The sequence below is a fragment of the Hakea prostrata genome, chromosome 11 (genome assembly GCF_041222555.1).
Source record: "Hakea prostrata isolate BN-2017 chromosome 11, UWA_Hpros_2, whole genome shotgun sequence".
Lineage (NCBI taxonomy): Eukaryota > Viridiplantae > Streptophyta > Magnoliopsida > Proteales > Proteaceae > Hakea > Hakea prostrata.
The window spans coordinates 27,115,450-27,134,107 of NC_142610.1; the positions used below are offsets into that span (position 1 = coordinate 27,115,450).

The following is an 18,658-nucleotide window of genomic DNA, read 5'->3' on the forward strand; positions in this document are numbered from 1 at the left end:
AGAGGATCTCTTGGCAATGTTACGTTGCCTATTTAAAAGACAAGGAGGGCACGAGGAAGGTGACTGCCCTACCTATAAAAGTTCGAGACGATCGGGAAGAAATAGAGATGCAAAGACCCGAACTAGTGGAGAAGCTGGAACAAATCCAGTTGTGTACCGAGGATGAGAAAAAGATCACTTATATCGGGTCTGAACACCTGGAGGAATTCAAAGATGAGTTGAAGTTATTTCTTCAACAGAATAAAGACGTATTTGCATGGTCTGCTGAAGACATGCCAGGAATCGATGGGGTTGTCACAGAGCATAAACTCTGGATAAATCCAAAAGTGAAACCAGTGATACAAAAAAGGAGAAATTTCTCCATTGAAAAGTATGAAGCCGTTCGTGGCGAAGTTGAAAAACTCAAGAATTCTGGTTTCATAGAACCAATTGAATGCCCGACTTGGTTGGCCAACGTGGTAATGGTAAAAAAGGCAAATGGGAAGTGGAGGATGTGTACAGACTACACAGATCTTAACAAGGCTTGCCCTAAAGATTGCTATCCGTTGCCTCGGATTGACCTCTTGATACATGCAACTGCTGGATATGAAACTCTAAGTTTCATGGATGCCTACTCAGGGTATAATCAGATCCTTATGAATAAGGAGGATGAGAAGTTTACAGCTTTCATGACTGATCGTGAAAGCTATTATTATAAGGTCATGCCTTTTGGCCTGAAAAATGCAGGAGCTACATATCAGAGGGCCGTCAACAAGATTTTCAAAGATTTGATAGGGAAGAATGTTGAAGCTTATGTTGACAACATGCTTGTAAAGAGCTTTACAAAAGCAAATCATATTGCAGATTTGACTGAGGTATTCTCAGTACTGCGAAAGTATCAAATGAAGCTGAATCCAGAAAAGTGAGCTTTTGGAGTTTCTTCAGGAAAATTTTTGGGCTTCATGGTGTCACAGAGAGGAATTGAGGCTAATCCTGCCAAAATACAAGCTCTGGTTGATATGGAGGCTCCCAAAACTGTTCGTGATGTGCAGTGTTTAACAGGGATAGTTGCTACTTTGAATCGATTCATCTCCAAGTCTGGAGAAAAGTGTTTGCCTTTCTTCAAGGCACTCAAAGATTTGAGTGGCAGCAAGGAAGCAAAATGGACCGAAGAATGCCAGAAAGCTTTCGAGGAGTTAAAAGAAGCACTCGGACAACCACCAATCTTGTCCAAACCAGAGAAGGGGGAAATATTACAGCTATATCTAGCAACGTCCCTTTCAGCGGTTAGTGCAGTACTTGTTCGTGAGAAAGATAAAAAACAGTGGCCGATTTACTATGTGAGCCACGTGTTGCTAGATGTGGAGAAAAGATATTCGCAGATTGAGAAGCAGGCTCTGGCTCTCATGATGGCCGCCAGAAGCTAAGGCCATACTTTCGAGCTCATCCAATTGAGGTATTTACAACTTTTCCTCTTAGTAAAGTTCTTAATAAACCTGATTTATCTGGAAGGATGGTGTCCTGGTCGGTCAAACTCAGCGAGTTCCAAGTGAGCTTTAAGCCCAGAACCGCAATCAAGGCTCAGGCGCTAGCCGATTTTGTAGTAGAAACTACTGCACCGGTGGAATCCACCATCGAGGATCCCATTATACCAACCACTTGGGAGGTATATGTGGATGGTTCGAGTAATAAAGATGGAGCAGGAGCTGGAATTCTATTAAAAAGTCCAGCGGGATTTATTATTCGATATGCTTTGAGATTTGCATTTGAAGCAAGTAATAACGAATCAGAATATAAGGCTCTGATAGCTGGACTTCGGTTGTCAAAAGCATTGTCTATTGCAGATGTTACTATTTATAGTGACTCTCAACTTATAGTCAACCAAGTCCAGGGGGAGTATGGTATTAAAGAACCACGCTTGCAGAAATATCAAGACATAGTGCAGGCATTTCAAAACCAATTTCGGAATTTGAAGATATCTCAGATTTCGAGGAATGAAAATTCAGTGGCAGATGAGCTATCCCGACTAGCCAATGCCAAAGAAAAGAATCTAGACCCTTCGGTCTATATTGAAGAAATAACTTTTCCAAGTTATCATAAGAAAGAAATTTCTTATATTGAAGCAGAGCGTTGCTGGATGGATCCGATAATCGAGTATCTGAGAGATGACAAATTACCTAAGGATCCGAAAGAGGCAAGGTTGATCAAGATACGATCAGTGAGATTTGTCATTCAGAATGGGAGGCTATACAAAAGTTCTTATTCTGGACCCCTTATGAGATGTATAGGCCCCGAAGGAGCAAAATCAGCTTTGGCTGAGGTTCATGAAGGAATTTGTGGAGCTCACATGGGTGGATGAGCCCTGGCCCACAAAATTCTGAGACTTGGGTTATATTGGCCTTAAGATCCAAGAGGTTGCTAAGGAATATGTTCGTCGGTGTGGTAACTGTCAAATTCATGCTACAGTATCAAAGCGCCCGGCTGAAATCATGACTTCAATTCTAGATCCAATTCCCTTTGCCATGTGGGGAATTGATATTATGGGCAAATTCACCAAAGCGTCAGGCGGACGGGAATATCTGATAGTAGCAATTGATTACTTCACAAATGGTTTGAAGCCAGTGCACTGGCAGCAATTACTGAGAAAAAAGTGGAGAAATTCATGCTTGAGTCAATCATATATCGCTTTGGGATTCCAAAGATTATCGTCACTGACCATGGTACTCAGTTCGACTGTCCGCAATTTGAGCAATTTTGCGGAACATATATGATCGAGCATCGTATGTCCTCAGTGGCATACCCCCAGAGCAATGGACAGGTAGAGGTTACTAACCGAACGCTACTGGAAGGAATAAAAAGAAGACTCAAAGCTGACAAGGCTTCTTGGGTCGAAGAACTTCATAATGTATTGTGGGCCTATAGAACTACGGTTCGAACACCCACAGGAGAAACTCCATTCAGGTTGGCATATGGATCCGAAGCATTAGCACCAGTGGAGATAATGGCAGGGTCATTACGGGATCGAGAGTTCGAGGAAAAAGCAAATGAGCAAGGACTGCTTGATAGTCTTGATCTGTTGGACGAAGTTTGGGCAAAAGCAATAGCACGAACTCAACATTATCAAAGAAGGATAGCGTCTCATATAATACTCGAGTGAAGAATCGTCGGTACTTAGCCGGAGATTTGGTGTTGAGAAACACCTTAGCTTCTGACCCACGTCACCAAAGAAAACTGGACCCTTCCTGGGAAGGACCTTATATGGTTGTAAAACCAGTTGGTTCAGGAGCCTACAGGCTGAAGAACATCAACACCCATAAAGAGTTGGGTCGTTCGTGGAATGCCAAGCATCTCAAAAAGTTTTATCCTTGATGATGATTTCAATTTTTGTTCGCGATGTAATCATTTTCAACTCAATCAATGCAATTTTTGGCTTTCAACAAATTATCTTTTGATTGGAGGGCATCATACACCACATTCAAGAACAAGATCCAACTATAAGGCATTGGATGAAAATCCGTGTGGGTCCTTCAACACTAATGGAATTTTTTCGGAATTTCTTAAGTCGAGGCATCGGATGAAAATCCAAGTGAGTTCCTTTTGCAAGGCGTCGGTTTGAAACCCGAGTAAGTTCCTTCAAGACTTATTGAATTTTCGAATTATCCTTAAGTAAAGGCATCGGTTTAAAACCCGAGTGAGTTCCTTCTCAGACTTATTGTATTTCTCCGGAAATCCTTAAGTAAAGGCATCGGTTTAAAACCCGAGTGAGTTCCTTCTCAGGCTTATTGTATTTCTCCAGAAATCCTTAAGTAAAGGCATCGGTTTAAAACCCGAGTGAGTTCCTTCTCAGGCTTATTGTATTTCTCCGGAAATCTTTAAGTAAAGGCATTGTTTCAAACAACTAAGACCTAATGCAACAACGATTCAAGTGGCTAGCAAAGTTCAAGATGAAGTTAATTTCTTATTTCTTCAAAAGACCAGAAGAGGCCGAACTCAACATCAAACATAAGATTACAAGAGCTGGATACAATCTTCGGTCAAAAAAGAAAGTCATCATCGGTGATCATTAAGAAGTCATACAAGATCGGCACAACTTTGCTAGAACAAACATATGAGTGAACCGTTGGTGTGGATTCAAGGAAAAGAAGAGGAGAAATGAGGATTACAAAAAATATCTCGGTATGCATAAGATCCTCCGCAATTTCATACTCTTTGTCCAGCTTGTCTAGGAGAAGTATGGTCCATGACGAAACTTGCATTCAAGGCGAGCTCGTCATAATTGAACCCTTCCAAGGGAGAGTAAACAGGAGAGTCTTCCAGATAATGCATAATATCTGGATCAGAAGGCGGAAGATCAATCTTATCTTTGGTCCAGTCGGGAGGAGGAAGTCCCAGGTTGGTAAGCACTTCAGGATGGCAAACAGCACTGTAGGGAGTCATATCAAAATGAGGATCCTTCCTTAATATTGATTCCCATACTTCGTTCTCACCATCCCGGTATGCCTGCAAGTTATAAGCATTTAGCATATCAACAAAGGGCTTACTGTGTAAATACTTGAAGACGCAGGCTCTGCGAACATCAGTTGGAAGGGATTCGGGCAAAGGAACGACAGCTTGCCTTTGGGGTAACGTTTCAGATCCTTTGGCTTCTGACTTTCCAACTCCTCGTTCCAGTTGCCGGATCTTCTCCCTGGCATCATCCAAGTCCGACTGAAGACGATCGATCATCGAATTCTTTTCTCCTGCAACCTCCCAAGCTAGTTTCCTAAGGCGAGCAATCTCAAGATCTTTAGCTTCGGAGATTTCCCGAAGCCTCGGAAACTTCATTGCTCAACCTATTGAGCCAAGAGGCTGCTTCCACTTGGTTGTGGAAGTTACCAGTAAGACTCCTGCAAACAACTTCCGAGTTAAAAAGGAGCAGAAGAGTAATTTTTCAGAATCAAAAGATAATGAAGAAAGACTTACATCACCAGTGACTTCGTAAAGACTTCATCTGAAAGTTTGGAAAGAACTGCGCTCTCAGAAGTCATTCGAGCAGCAGTACACCATTCCAACGCTCTATCAAACTCGTTTGACACTAATTCAGGCGAAGGATGAGAAGGATGAGCTACATCAAGAGAAGGATGAGCTGCATCACTTGTCACCCGACGGCGCTTCCTAGTGGCAAAATCCTCCAACTCCAAAGGAGAGGAGGAAGATGCCAAACAAGCACTAGAATTGGAAATAGGAGCAGCACCTGCTGGGACCACACCTTCATCAGATGCCAACATAGTTGCCTCAGATGCCCGAAGAGTATCCTTCGGGGGTGCGCCAACGGTCTCTGCAGCCGGGACGTCAGCAGCGCCATCAACAATGGAGTGATCAAGATCTTTCTGGGAAAGACGAGCGATCACTTCGGGCAAAAGAGGTGCAGGGACGGCATCAATAGAAACTGTGGGAATCTGACTCGAAGATTCACCAACAGCAGTCGCCTGACGCTTGGAGGATTCACTAGCTGAAACCACCTCACTGGCCCCAACCACCGCCGACGGAGCGATTTTCTTACAAGATTTCGCTCTGATAAAGTTCGGGTTGATCTTGGGAGCCACTATATAAACAGAAAAGCCGCATCAGTACAGATATCCAACGACGACAAAAAAGAGGGAAAACCCTAGTTCTCTATCACTTATGAAAAACCCGATTAACTAAACCCCAAGTACTACTACTGTGCAGTTTACTCAGGGGGAAGTGGGGAAAGAGATGAGTAATCAAAAAAAAAACTCACTTGTTCAGAATTTGATAGAGCTATTGTTGGAGTACGAGGAATACGGAAGCAAAGCGAAGGACGGAATGTCGCTTCAGCACTTTAGCAAATCTAACTTGCAGATAGCAGGATAGATGGAAAGTACCCACGAAGGCTTTAAATAGCCTCAGGTATTAAGACGACGGTTGAAAGCTAAGGACAACCAATGGCCCAGATCGAAATGACGCTTCGAAATCCGCAGAAAGCGAGATCAATGGTCGGAGGGATGCCACATGGAAACATGTGGAGGCGAGCACCCGATGCAGAGATACCTCCAATCGTCGCACCGCCATATAATAATGGGTGTATTTCCGATTCATTGGAAACAGTGAATGGTATACCAAAGCAAGAAAACGTTTGGACTTCGCAGATACGAGAAGGGAAACGTGTGGACTTTGCAGTAAATGAAGTAGTGGGGAAGATTAATGCATCTTTCCAAAACGCATCTTCATAATATCTCTACAAGATTATTATTCGTCGAAGAATGTGAAGTTAAGTGATAAGTTTTATCATTTATATTTTGATATTCAAGACAAGATTTCAGCAGGAGACAGGGAAATGGAAAGGCCAACATGAAAAAGAAGTGTCTATTCATTAGCAAGGAGGTCAATCTTTACAAACAAAAAAAAAAAGAGATAATTCCCTAAGCCTCTTCTTCATTGTTGCCCGAGGGACCCTGGTCGGGAGGACTTTTCTCAGGATCCTGAGAAGAGCCTTCCTCAAGAATGACATTGTCAGAGTCCTCTTTAGCAGCAGCTTGTGACTCGGCTTGTGACTTCTCCTCTAGAAGCGCCAGCTCGTCAGCCAGATATGCCTCATATTGTGGGTCAGCTGGAAAAGGATCATTTTCTTCCCAAGCCCAGTCTGAAAGATCCATGCCTAATTTCCCGAAGACCTCTTTCTGGCACACCTCACGAAAGGGAGCAGTATCGAAGGAAGGGATTGATGCGAGAATTCGCTCCCAAACGTTATTCTGCCCCAATCGATAAGCTTGAATGTTGTAGGCACCTAGCAGCTCGGAGGAAGGTACGCTGTTCAGGTATTTCCTAACACACTCCTTCCGAAGCTCTGGCTTGATATGCTCGGGCTTGCTAGGGACCGTCCACTTCAGATATTCTTCGTTCTCCATACATTTAATTTCAAGCCTATCACCGAACAACGTGGCAGCTTCTTTTTGCTTCCTGGCCTCGCACTCGGCAGCAGCGACACGAGCCTTCGAAGCATCAAGGGCCTCCTTGAGGGAGATCACTTCTTCCTCATGCTTTCTCTGCAGCTCCTCAAGCACTGCAGCAGCCGGTCTATCTCGTAATTGGCCTTGGCCAAATTCTCTTCACAGGTTTGCAGCAAAGAGCTGTTGCGGCCAACCCGGCTCAATGCTTCCATGTGTTGATAGAATCTCAACACAGCATTCCTGCTAAGGCGGAAAATATCAGAAGAAGTCATAATAAATTATGAAAAAATAAGTAAGCAAGAAGACCGGTACCTTGTGGATTGACTAACAAGGGCAACGTCATCCAGGTTTTCAAATTCCTGGTGATTAGAAGGAACAAGACTGAGGGAGCTCCACTCTGCAACTTTCTCAGGGTCCCGAGTCACCCTATCTGTCAACTTCAAGGTCCACTGGGGGGTGAAGACCTCCTCACAATCTGCTGAAGTTTTGGATTTTTTATGGGAGGAAGCATCAATTGTATCATGCCTCCTTTTGGTTCTGGCGGAGGAGGAAACATTAGACCTCTCCACCATTGGCTTCTTCCCTTTACCCGAAGCATCAGCCACGGGCCTGATATTCCTGATACCCCTATAAGAGGGGTCGGGAGAGGGAACTGAAGCCTCTTGATCAGCGGTCAAGGCTCTGGGTGATCGTTGCTCAGCTGTCACAACGGCCCTAGCAGCCTTCACTCGCAGGTTCTCGAGGTTCATTCTTTGAGGCACTGCAAAGAAGAGCAAAAGTCAGAATTAAAGACATATCACTTCAGTAAAATTAAAGGATGATGGTCAGAAATCACAATGAGTCAAGCCCCAGTACTGAAGAATGGAGTTATACTCCACCTCAAATCCATGTATCTCTTGATACCATGGAATGGATTTGATCTTTCTGACGGCCACCTCGTCTTCTTCGGATAAGGGAAGGCCTCGATTATTCTCGGAAGAAGAAGTACACCGCCTCCAGGCGGTCGGGAAGTTAAGATCCGATGGAGGCGCTCGACAGAAAAAGTATCGTTCGCGCCATCTTTTGTGGTTAGAAGGGCAAGTTCCTTTGGCAAGGATGCTGCCCCTCCAATCAAGTTCTGCCTTATTGCGTTTGGACAGAAAAACCCATCCGGGAGGATGGGAGATAGAAAGAACATGAAAATGTACAAAGAGAGAAAGAGATGGCGTAATGCCAAGTTCAAAACATAAACCCAAGAAGCCGACAATGAGACGCCAGCTATTGGGAAGGAGCATTCCGGGACAAATGTCCCTATGATTCAGAACTGCGGAAAACAAAGGATCAAAAAAGGGAAAGCGAACCCCGCTTTCCAATGCATCTATGTACAGAGAAAATTCCCCCGAAAGGGTTGAATCAACCCTCTCATCAGGATGGGGAGCCCTAACCTGATAGGAGGAAGGAAAATCAAAATCTTGGATGGCTGAAAGAAGGGTTTCCTCCTTGTAAATGGAGGGAACAGAGCCACGTCCGCTATTGGACCTGGAAGTTTGAAGCTGCCTAGAAGACTCGGCAGTTACCCTAGAAGTCTTGGAAGGTCCAGACTCGAGGAGGACAGAAGGAGTTTCGGTTTTTCTCTCTAAACCTTTTTGAGAAACTTCAGCAAACTCACGCCAGAGGACGGTTAGGGTTTTGTTATCACTATCCGACTGTTCGAAGGGAGGAGAAGCAAAAGCTTCATTATCACTACTATTACTAGAACTGGGTACCAGAGAAGCCCTATTATCCGCCATTACTTGTTTCAGTAAAACTACAAAAAGAAAAAGACCAGTAAACTTACTGATTCAGTGAGGCAAGAGCTTGAGATCAGGAAGGCGCGAAGCAGGCGACAAAGGTTCAAATTCCAGACAGGAAGAATGAAACCTACGAAGACAACGAACCGCTTTTAAAACACCCGCACGAGTGTTCGGGAATCTGAACGATCGAGATTGATTCAAAATCAACAATCGAGAATAGAAGACGTTTTGAAAGTTTGAACTCACGAATCCGAAACAGGCGTTCGGAAACTGTCGCTTGGATTACGTGAGCCACGACAGATCGACTGCAAGGAAACACGTGGCCTTACCCACACAACGCTCGAGGAAAAGTGACCACCGCATTAAATGTGATATGACATTTAATGGAACACACAGAGACTATCGCCTGACAAAGAACCCAGTTAAAAACCAAGCCCTCGAGATGGACCGAACGCTTGGTCTGGGGGGCTCGTGATATGGAGAAATTATGATCGGACCGGGTTCATACCTGGTTCGACCCTCGACCCCAGTCAAGTCAGAGGGAACCGACTCGCTCCAGAGCGAACCGGATCCAGAAGATGGCTTGCTGAGGAAGAAAGCTTATTCAGCTACAAGCACGCCCTAATCCTACTTATGGATTAGGTTAATTACCCTAATGATGGCAGATTCAAATTGACGGCTGCGGCTAATCATTATCGAAGGGATAATCATCGCATAACCTAAAGGTTATCTCAGGAGTCCTCTACTAGTCCAAACTAGTAGAAGTCTATTGCTCAACGGATCTAACTGTTAAGATCCAACGACTACCCGAAGAAGGCTCAAGTGCATCCAACGAAGGAGATTCGAAGGTACACTCTATATAAACCTCACTGCCATACAAGGTAGACTCAGACTCAGATTCAGATACAGACTGATAGACGTAAACTGTCAGAGGCTTACGATCTAGATCACCCTTCCCAGTTCATTATTCCTTAGCTCTGTGCTTCTAGCAGAGCCGTTTGTGATTAAGTTCATCAACTGGCTTAACCTTCGGAGGTGGACTCCCGACCCCCGCTGTCGGGCCATATCTGACGCTTTCGTTTTGCAGGTCATCGAGAGGAGATCTAAGGGCTGAGCAGATTTTGGACGCATCACTAGGCTAGAACAACCATTTAGGATTGCTACCTAATGGAAGTCATGATGAGCACATTTATGTGTGAAATCTTAGGGCATAAAGCATGCATTTTATACACTTAGAGTGGAGTTACCTTGGGTTTTATGTTGTTTTTGCAGATTTTAAGATTTTTCAAGATTTAAGCAAATATTTGGAGTTTTGGGCTTGAATCATGCTATTTTACACGTCAAGAAGTTCATCCAAATTCTCAAATGCGAAAATGGGTCCGATCTGAAGCATGATGGGCTAGAGATGTGTGATTATGGGCCAACTCCGAAATATTGAAGAGATAAAGAATGCAAATCTGATCTACGGCTGAGATTTTAAATCATATCTACAGAGATATTATTGAGAGTCCAAATGGAAAAGAGTCCTTGCATACCTCAATATCTTATTTCCTATCTTGGATTTAAGTAAAGAAAGAAAAAAGAGTAAAAAGAATTATATTCAGAAAGAAAAAGAGGAAAAATCCCGTTTTTGAATGCCTCTGTCCAGTTTCGATCATACCCTTCATCAAACGGTCATCCGATGTCCGATCGTGCTGATTTTTGGAGGAGAGCTTCATGACTACTTAAACCTCAAATCCAACGGTGGAATTATGCATCTGATCTCTCTAAGTTGGCGCGATTACTACGTCAAAACCCTAATTGGCTGAGTCAGATAGAAACCCTGAGTTTTATTCAAATTCAGCCGTGCTTAATATCTCATGTAAACTCTATAAAAGGAGATCATATTCCATCAAAGGAGAACATGTTCTAGAGCTTAGTAGAAGCATTCTTTCTTCTCTCTTCAGTTTATTTAGATTTTCTCTAGTTTCTTTGCTTGCATTAGTGAGATTTAAATTTCTAGATTCAATGTTTAGGTTTAATCTTTTTATGTAATGCAATTCAAGTTCAAGCTTCTTCAAGTTCAAGTTTCGGTTTTTTTTTAGATTCGTTTTTCTCTGGGTCTAGCAATTGCAGATTTAGATCATTCTAGATCTAGATCTGGTTGTTAGGGTTGGTTGAGGTTCGAATCGTTTGTTCAATTTGCAAGTAAGTAACCTTCTTTATTAATCTTCTCTCCTCCCTCCATTCCCGCTTCTATCTACCCCTCCATATTCTTAATTTAGGATTTACTTTCAGCATTATTTATTGTTCTCCCTTCCCCTGGATCCTTGATCAGAGATGCCTACAGTCGTGCCTCTCTTTGGTTAAGGGTTCATTTTCCTTTTATTGCTTTGTTTATTGCTTTGTTATTTATTTTATGTTATTTACTTTCTGCCTATTCATTCATCATCTCGGACCACATAACCGGAGCAAGCCTACAGTCGTGCCTCTGCTTCTGGTGAAGGGTGGTGTTGCATCTGCATTTTAGCTATTTCCTTTTCTTTTTATTGCTTTGTTTATTGCTTTGTTATTTACTTTCTGTTATTTACTTTCTGCCTATTCATTCATTATCTCGGACCACATAACCGGAGAAAGCCTACAGTCGTGCCTCTGCTTCTGGTGACGGGTGGTGTTGCATCTGCATTTTAGCTATTTCCTTTTCTTTTTATTTTTTATTTATTTCTTTGCTTATTGCTTTGTTTATTGCTTGCATTTTTGTTCGCATTTTTTTTTCCTGTCTTTTATTTATGCATTGATTGTGTTTAATTTATTTTTCGTTTCAATTCGATTGCATTAGACATAAAGATTAGGATCGTTTAGTTTAGTTAATTAGTTAACAAAAATTGAATCATTCCACTCTCGCATTACTATTAAGAAGTTCAATTCTAAGTGGCATATCTCCCTAAGATCGACCCGTTAGCTACACGATACCGTGCGCTTGCGGTTACTTTTAAAATTCATAAACAAGTTTTTGGCGCCGTTGCCGGGGAGGTATTAGTCAACTTTGTTTTTCTAATTCTTAGGTAAATCGAAGTGATTTAAAAATAAAAAATAAAATTCAAAGATATTACTCTTAACTTGAGTAGAAACAAAAACGTATAGTAGTCCCCACTCTACTGCAGAATCCCCAGGATTCGATTGTAGGTGGCTCCGAAGACTATACGGATTCCCTTGCTGTCAAACCTATAAGCGCTCAGCTATACGGCAACCTTACAGCTTTGGAATCATTGTTTCAATCGTTGTGGTGGGAAATTCATTACTTTCCCTTCGTTTTTGTTATTTTCTTTTCTTTTATTCTTTAGTACTTTATTTATTTAAAAAAAACTCTCATTCTTTCATAAGAGCCATTAATTGCATTAAGTGGTTAGTGCATGTGTGTCTGGACTCGTGATTCTACAAATAGAATTGTCCGAGTGTCTAACTTGACCATGGAAGGTCTACCTCCACCACCTCCACCTAAGAGTCTTAGGGATAGATTTTATCCAACCCGATCTGCACAACCTTCCTGTATACGTTTACCTGAAGTGAGGGGTAATAATTTTGAACTCAAATCTCATTATCTATCTATGTTACCCCAATTTCATGGGCTACCTGATCAAGATGCATATTTGTTCCTTAGGGAGTTTGAGGAGGTTTGTGTCCTTATGAAGGTACAACAACTTACTGATGATGCCGTAAGACTACGGTTTATTACCTTTGCATTAAAAGACCAAGCAAAAAAGTGGCTTTATAGCTTAATTAGGGATAGCATTATCACATGGGAACAATTTACTGTCCTATTCTTGAAGAAATTCTTTCCTTTCTCTAAGACGAACAAAATAAGAAATGATATTCTTCAATTTCGTCAGAAACCCAATGAGTCTTTTGCTAAGGTAATGGAGAGGTTTCAAAGCCTTCTCCAAGAATGCCCTCATCATGGTATAGAATTATGGCATTTATGCCAAATAATTTATGAGGGTATCGATTACCAAACAAAGCAACTTTTGGAATCAATGTGCCCCACAGGATTTACATCATTCACTAATGATTCCGAAGCTTGGGAATTTCTTTTAGACCTAGCAGATAGAACTAGAGAATGGGAGTCAACCCAAGAGTCTGAAAGGATTAGTAGGGGATATTTTGTCGATAGCCAAGTTCATAAGGAAGCACAAATAGATAATCTTTTAAAAAAGTTAGAGACTTTGGTAGTTAAGGTTGCACCACCATCACCAAGTCAAGCACATTTTATTGACAATTCTATGTGTGCATGGTGTCAATCTCCTACACATGTAATTGAGGAATGCCCTAGCTATTCTGGAGGCCAACATGAAAATGTCAGTGCGATGTTTCCAAACCCGTACAGTAACACGTACAATCCTGGGTGGAAGAATCATCCTAACTTTTCATGGTCTCAAGGGCAAAACCAAAATGGATTAAACAATTATCCCACACAAAATCAATTTGGTGCCCCTCAAAAGCAAAATGCCTAATTTTCTCATTATCCAAATGTCCAGTTCCCTCAAGCCCCAAATTTCCAGAATGCCAATTTAGCTAGACCTATCAATCCACCTATCGTGCCTCATATGCCTTACATTGCACAAAATCAATCATCACCTGGTTTCAACAGAGGTAACAATCCAGAGTTTTCTCGTCTCTCTTCCTTAGAGAAGAATACGGAAGTACTTTCCAGCACCTTCATGACTTCTATGCATAATATGGAAAAACAAATTTTCACTCTTGCAAGTGCTTTATCTGAGCGAGAAAAAGGTAAAATGCCTAGCCAACCTGAGTTAAATCCTAGGATTCAGATTCAACAAAGACCACAAAATCAAGTCAACCAAGTTGAATCCTCCCATTCTTCTTTAGCTTCAATTAATTCTGTGTCTGCATTAAGAAGTGGGAAAGGGTATTTAACAGGTGAGTCACATATTAATAAAAAGAGCGAGATTAGTGACCACTGTGATGAGGAGAATGTTCAAGTATCTCTTAATGAGGGTTTGTCTGAGAAACCCATAGAAGTTGAGGATGAGCCAGTTGCTTTAGCAAAGACCTAAGTTTGGTGAACCACTATCGAAACTATGAGAAAAGAGCAAATTTCAAATGAGAGTCCTTATGTTCCTAAGGCTCCTTATCCTAGTCGTCTAGTAAATAAGAAGAAGACTGCAACTATGGAGAAAATTTTTGATGTCTCCAAAAAGATAGAAGTGAATATCCCTCTTTTGGATGCCATATCTCAGATCCCCGCCTATGCAAAAGTGTTGAAAGATTTATGCACTCATAAAAGAATCACTAGCATTCCCAAAAAGGCATTCTTGGCAGGTAACATTAGTTCCATAATTACTCAACCTGTAGCAACCAAGTATAAGGATCCAGGGAGCCCCACCATAGCTTGTGTCATAGACAATACACACATTGAACATGCTTTACTTGATCTTGGTGCAAGTGTGAATCTTTTGCCTTACCATGTTTATAAGCAATTAGGGTTGGGAGAATTAAAAGCAACTAGAACTACTCTTCAGTTGGCAGATAAGTCAATTAAGATTCCCAAAGGGATGGTTGAAGATGTTTTACTGAAAGTGGGAGAATTTATTTTTCCAGTTGATTTCATTGTGCTAGATACTAAATCATTTTCAATCAAAGATGAAATCCCAATAATTCTAGGAAGACCATTTTTGGCTACTAGTAATGCATTAATCAATTGTCGAAATGGTCTTTTACGGTTGTCTTTTGGAAATCGAAATAAGAGGCAAGGGAGGGACCTAGTAAAGGAATACTTAGACAGAGTCTGTATAAATCTTGAATTTCTTGACCTATTTAGTAGTGTCCAAGGCCATAAGTATGCCATGGTGGGATCTGACCATACCCAATGGAAGCCTCTCTCAACCTAGCAAGCAAAAGACCCATGTCATTCCACTATGAAACCAAATGGGAGGAGCACCCCTACCCGCTAAACCAAATTATTGTTGGTTGGAAGATGTTTGTGAAATAAAAGTAACCGCAAGCAAGCGCACAGTTTCGTGTAGCTAACAGGTCGATCTCAGGGAGATATGCCACTTTAAAATTTAACCTCTTAATGGTAACATGAGAGTGGAAGGATTCCAAATTTTTAACTAATTAATTAAACTAAATTAACAGATCTAAATAAGCAGTCCTAACACATACATCTAAGGCGATTGAATTGAGACTAAAAATAAAATAGACATAACCTAACCATTCATCATCTAATAAATAAAATGTATAAATAAAAAGTAGGAATAAAAGCAAACAATAAATAAATAGACAGATCCAAGTGTCAGCTCTAGATTGAGGGAAGGGGAGTATAACTAGGATGACTTTGACCGTGAACCCTTTTACATAGCTTATAATCCACCAATCAGGGGAACGAATATTAAAGAAAAAGAAAATGCATAAAGTAAATAGAAAAACAAGTAACAAAGCAATACATGGAAAAGGAAAACCTTAACAAAAAAAACAAAAAAAAAGGCACAACTGTAGGCATCTTTAATCAAGGACCCATGTGATAGGAAAACAATAAATTAATCGTGAAAAGTAAATCCTAAGTTAAGAATATGGAGGAGTAGATAGAAGCGGGAATAGAGAGGGGGGGGGGAAGAAGAGACGAAAGCTACTTACTTGCATAGTTGAATCCTCGAATCTTGAATAATAACAAAAAAAAAACTTGAATGCTCGATTTGAATATCAACCAACCCTGACAACCAGATCTAGAATGATCAAAATCTGTAATTGTTAGACCTAGAGAGAAACAAATTCTCTTCAAAATTGAAACTTAAAACTTGAAGCTTGAACTCGAAATTGAAATTAAAGTTGCATTGATCGAAAGAAAGAAATTATATTTGCAAAGAAACAAAATAACTTGAATAATCATTGTATTACATAGAAAAATTAAACATAAACATTGAATCTAAAAAAAAAAAACTAGAACCTCACAAAACAATCAAAGAGTTAGAGAAAACCTAAACAAACTAAAGAGAAATGAAGGTCGAAGACCTAAAAAAAACTAAAGAGAAAAAAGTGCAACCTAAGTCTAAGGAGAGGGGGTATTTAAAGGAAGTGGCGAATGATTTACAAATAAATAAATAATAAACAATAATAATAATAATAATAATAATAATAAAGAAGAGTGAAATAGGAAAAAAAAAAGAAAAGAAAAAGGAAAACCAAATTTCATTGGAAAATCTAAGGAAGAGAGAGAGAGAGAGAGAGAGAGAGAGAGAGAATGAGTGGAGGAAAATAAAAAAATAAATATGGTAATGTAAAAATGTGGAGAAGGAATATGGAGGAAAGAGAGAGAAAAATATGTATTTATTTTAAAAAAATAGCTTTATTAAGGAAATAATAAAGTAAAAGAAATAGAAAGTGGGGAGAGAGAAAAATAATTTGGGAAATAAATAAAATATTCCAAAAAATCCATGGAAAAAAAATAGAAAAACATAATTTTTGACTACTTGTGAGCCCCATACATTTTCAATTATAACAAAGTAAAATAAAATAAAAATCGTAATTAATCTCAACCGTAGATCAAAATTGACTTCTTTATTTCTAAGAAATTTTTTGGAGTTAACCCATGATCGCATATCTGATTCTCTAGCCCATCATGCTTTAAATTAAGCCTTTTTCGCACTTGAGAATTTAAATGGACCCCTTGATTTGTAAAATTGCATATTTCATACAAAAAAAATTCAAATGTTTGCTCAAATCTGAAGAATCCTAAAATCTTCAAAAACAACAAAAAATCCAAGGTAATTCCATTCTAAGTGTGTAAAATGCATGCTTTATGCTTAAGATTTCACACATAAATATGTTCATCAAAAGGCCCATATGTTCTCCATTATACCAACTTCAACAGAAGATTCAAATTGCACTAAATCTTTAGAGGTTGGAGTAAGGCCACTTTCTAAAATGCCTCTACTAAAATCCTAAAGCTCACCCAAATTACTGGAAGTAGGCCAATTGAAGGAACCTTCCAATTTTGTGGCTAAGGAAGAGCTAGAGATGAAAAGAGAAATTGAAAAACAGGTGTTGGAAGAGGAAAAATTATGGTGTCAAAGGTCTAGAGTCCTTTGGTTAATGGAAGAGGATAGGAACACAAATTTTTTCATACATATACTGCCTAGAGAAGATAGGAAAACACTATAAACAAACTGAAAAATGTAAATGGGAAATAGTTGACAGAAGATACACAAATTCATTCTAAAATTTGCTCTCACTTCATATCCCTCTTCACTTCCTCCTCTCTCTAATCTCCCTAGGAGTTCCTCTCTGGTCCTCCTACCTGCATTTCAGCTTCAAACAATAACACCCTTCGTTCCCCTTTCTCCCTTGAAAAAATCAAGAGCACTATGTTTCAGATGAAGGGAACAAAAGCCTTGGGAATAGATGGTCTGGTCTCCCTATAAGGTTCTTCAAAGAGCATCAGGATCCGATTGGCCCTAACCTAATCCTAGGAGTTCAACTTTTCTTCAATGGGGGATTTATGCTTAGAAGTCTTAATAGAACTATTATTTTCCTCATTCTAAAGAGAGCCCATCCCCAAGAGGTATCCCATTTTAGGCTGATTAGTTTATGTGCCACTTCTTATAAAGTCATAGCAAAGTGCTTGGCTAATAGACTTAAATGCATTATGAGATCCATCATTAGTCAAGCCCAAAGTGCCTTTGTCCCAAGTCCTGCTATCACATGTAACATTTAACCCGTGGGTATCTTCATTTCCTTAGAGAGGACATTGTATCCACCCGGGATATAAAAGAAGTCCTGTGGAGTCTATTTAGGGTTACCCTCTTCCATTGGGAAGTCAAAGGTAAAGACCTTTTCCTTTTTTTTAGAGAGTCTGGCCTATAAACTCTCATGCTAGAAGGGGAAACTCTTGTCACATGCTGGCAAGGAGATTTTGATTCAGGTTGTTGCTTTTGCCCTCCCAGTATGTGTTATATCTTTTTTTTTTAATTATTCCAAAATGAATTATGTCATAAAATGATTTAGAAAGTCAAACAATTTTGGTGGAAAAATGATTAACGGAGTGGCATTCCTTGGGTTAAATGGGAAACTCTGTGCGGAGGTAAGAATGAACAAGTTCTAGGTTTTAGGGATGTCCATTGTTTTAACAAGGCTTTCCTGGCCAAACAAAGTTGGAGAATTCTCACAAACCTAGATTCCCTTTGGGCTCAGGCGATGTGTGCAAAATATGTTAAAGATGTTCCTTTCCTTGAGTGCGTACCCCCTAGAAATTCCTCTTATGGTTGGTGAAGTGTCCTCACTGTAAGGGATGCGCTGAGGCCAGTGGGGATTGGATCAATCATTCAGATTTCTAAAGATTGTTGGCTCCCATCTCTACCTTTCAAATGAATTAGCTGCCCCATACAGAGCCATAGCCCCAGGTGGGTGCATGATCTAATTGATTGGCATGATTATACATGGAATCTACCTCTTCTTCAATCTCTTTTGTACCCTTGAGGTGAAAGCCTTTCTTACCATTCCAATCTTGTCCCCGAATACTTTGGACTCTTGGATATGGGAAAAAACCAAGACTTGGAGATTTACTGTTAAATTTGCACATTATTAATGCTTTCCATTAGTAGATGGTTAAGGTAATATTGCTTCCTCATCCTCTTCTATTGATTTCTGGAAACAAATTTGGGGCATCCTCATACTCCCCAAAAATAAACACTTACCAATGGATTACTTCTCATAAGGAAGTTGCGGTCGGTAGCTCTCTCTTCTCTAGAAGGCCAACATTAACCCCAATTTGTTTGGTTTGTGGGTCTAGTACTGAGAATGTTTGCCATGCTTTATTTTTTGTCCTCATGCCAAATAATATTAGAAATTTGTCCCCTCTACGCATTGATACTTCAAAATTTAGGGGAGAACATGTGCATGACCGGATGGATTTTATTCAATCTAGACTTAGGGGTTGTGATGACATCAATAGGATGAACCAAA

At 40.4% G+C, this 18,658-nt stretch overlaps 1 non-coding gene across 1 annotated transcript; it reads right to left on the reverse strand.

The window, feature by feature from the left end:
• Nucleotides 1–12,537: 12,537 nt before the first annotated feature.
• On the reverse strand, nucleotides 12,538–12,644 carry LOC149001241 (small nucleolar RNA R71). Its single transcript, XR_016170889.1, has one exon. It is a non-coding gene; the product is annotated as a small nucleolar RNA R71 (small nucleolar RNA).
• Nucleotides 12,645–18,658: the final 6,014 nt, after the last annotated feature.